Below are 2,645 nucleotides of genomic sequence, written 5' to 3'. Positions count from 1 at the left end.
AAATTGTAGCATTACTTAGCAATGCCTGGAGCCTGCATCTCCCTGCCACCATCATTACAATAAAATCATAAAGGTGTAAAACTATGCAGAGCTATGTCAGACACATTAAAATAACATCTGCTAAACATCTCTTATGGCACATTTCTTTCCTTGTTATTCTTTCCATTCATCATTTTCTCCTTACCTAGTTTTGAACTGGGCTGAAATAGAAAACAAAGAAACCAAAAAACATTACTATGGTTCCTGTAGTATAGCTGTTTCAGTATTATTATTTTTTATATATTTTTTCCCTCAATGTTCTAAGAAACAGTAAAGGACAGTATAAACATAGTACTGTGCAAAGATAAAATACTGTTACCTTCATCTCAATCTACTTGTGAATCTTCTGAAACTAATAAGTTTACCTAAGTGTCAACTTTAAGAATTGAGGTCACATTGTTAGTAATTCCGGAGATACTTCTCCAATTGGCCAAATATACCTAGAGTTACTTTGGTTATCAGAGATATCAGAGTTTGGATTATTTAGCTGTCATATCCTTCTGGTTACCCTAGGCATAAACCTGAGATTCATCCTCCAGATATCCTTCTCTTTAAATTCACACATCCAGAAGGCAGAGGTGATGCACTGGAGGAAAGATGGAAAACTACCAGGCTACCGAGGAGACTGCCTTTGTCGCTGATGAAGTGAGCAACATTGTCAAAGAGGCTATAGAAAGTGTGATGGGCAGTAATGCTTACCAACACAGCAAAGTCAATCAGTGGACAACAAATATAGTCCAGCAAACTCTCAGCCAACTCACCAGCTGGGAAAGCCATTGAAATACATTGTGACCTGTGTGATTATGCAGACGAATGATGCTGGACTACACACAGCAAGTTCCTCCTTCTGGGACAGCTCTACTGAGGGGAGCTACACCGGGAGATGGGAGAACAAGACCACTTTCTGCATTGTCAGCACCTTTGGACTATCCATTTGACCTTCTCATCCAGCCTGTGATGACTTTCCTCCTGTGTCTCAACATCTCTATTCCATCTTCTTTTTTTTGGTTTGGTTTTTTTCAGACAGAGTCACATTTGGTAGCCATTAGTAGAGTGTCATGGCTTCATAGCTCACAACAACCTCAAACTCTTGGGCTAGAGTAATTCTCCTGCCTCAGTAGCTGGGGCAACTGGTATTGGTCATAATACCTGGCTAATTTTTGTATTTTTTATAGTGATGGGGTCTTATTCTTGCTCAGGCTGGTCTCCAACTCCTGAGCTCAGGCCATCCACTCACCTCAAGCTCCCAAAGTGCTAGGATTACAGGTATGAGCCACCACCACACCTGTCTTGTATTCCATCTTCTAACCACCAACATGTATTTAAATGAACACCTTTCTTGTTCTCTTTAAGTGTGTTTTGTGGCACTATTAAAATGTAGAGGAAAAAAACCAAATGACTGCACTATTACATAACTATACACTGTAAATCAATGAATAATTTGCAGAAGGTAGTCTGAAGCCTGTATTGCCACTTGTCTTAACTGAATATTTCTTTTTAAAGGTGCTTAAAACTGAAATTTGCTAATGTGAAACTTGGTCTACTCTCTGAAATGATTCAAATAGACCTATTTTCCATACTTTTGTTATAATAAAATTATTCAAATTTTTAAAAATTCACACATAAGGCCCATGACTTCATTTTAGGCACGAGTGTAGATAATAGCAGTGATTTTTCCACTTTTTTAAAACTGAGATTCTTGAAAGCAACAGTATCCCCAAGACTTAGCACTGGGCTGTGCATAGATGCATGGAATAGATGAATGGACAATAGAGTGAAGCATCCAAAAAAAATTCACACATCCAATCTACGTTGATTATACCTCTTTGACATATTTTGGATCTCTTTTAGGGGCCTGTAATTAGTAATTCCAATCTTTTCTATCACTTCTCTTTACTACTACCTTAGTTTTAGTATGTATGTATGTATGTAGTTTTATTTTGCGTAGTCCAGGCTGTGATGTCAGCCTAGCCCCCAGCAACCTCACCCACCTGGGTTCAAGGCCTCCTGCCTCAGCCTCCCAAGTAGCTGAGACTACAGGCACCTGCCATAATGCTTAGCTAATTTTTCTATTTTTAGTAGACAGGTGGCGGGAGGAGAGGTCTACCTCTTGCTCTGGTTGGTCTCAAACTCCTGAACTCAAGGGATCTGCCTTGGCTTCCCAGAGTGTTGGGATTATAGGTGCGAGCCACCATAGTTGGCCAGTTTTAGTTATTAATTGCCCAGATAATGTATGTGTCCTATCTAGTCTGTCTGTATCAACTTCTCTTCTGTTAAACTGTCCTAAATATTCCAGCAAAAGAAACTTTCTAAAACACAAACATTAGATCATTTAAAAATTCATAAGTTTCTCTCTACAGTCTTTACAATAAAGCCCACATTCCTTAACATAGGTTACAAGGAACCCGGTCATTTCTTACCTTTCTAACTACATCTCTGGCCACTCTCCCTTCATAACTTCAATGCTATATTTAGTCTACCTACAGTTGCTTCACCTTGAAGCCATCGAACTCCATGTCTTTGCACATGTCATTCTTTTCTGCACGGGGTGCTTCTCTTGAACTCTAAACTACCAAACCCCAGTGTTCTTTTTTATTATTTGGAAT

The 2,645-nt window shown here is 39.1% G+C and overlaps 1 pseudogene; it reads left to right on the top strand.

Annotated features, from left to right (window-relative positions):
* Positions 1 to 636: 636 nt before the first annotated feature.
* On the top strand, positions 637 to 977 carry LOC100942868 (annotated as a pseudogene).
* The last annotated feature ends 1,668 nt before the right edge of the window (positions 978 to 2,645 follow it).

The sequence above is a fragment of the Otolemur garnettii genome, unplaced genomic scaffold (assembly GCF_000181295.1).
Source record: "Otolemur garnettii isolate 467f Iridium unplaced genomic scaffold, OtoGar3 scaffold00157, whole genome shotgun sequence".
NCBI classification, from domain to species: Eukaryota; Metazoa; Chordata; class Mammalia; order Primates; family Galagidae; genus Otolemur; species Otolemur garnettii.
This window is presented reverse-complemented; position numbering and strand designations above follow the sequence as displayed.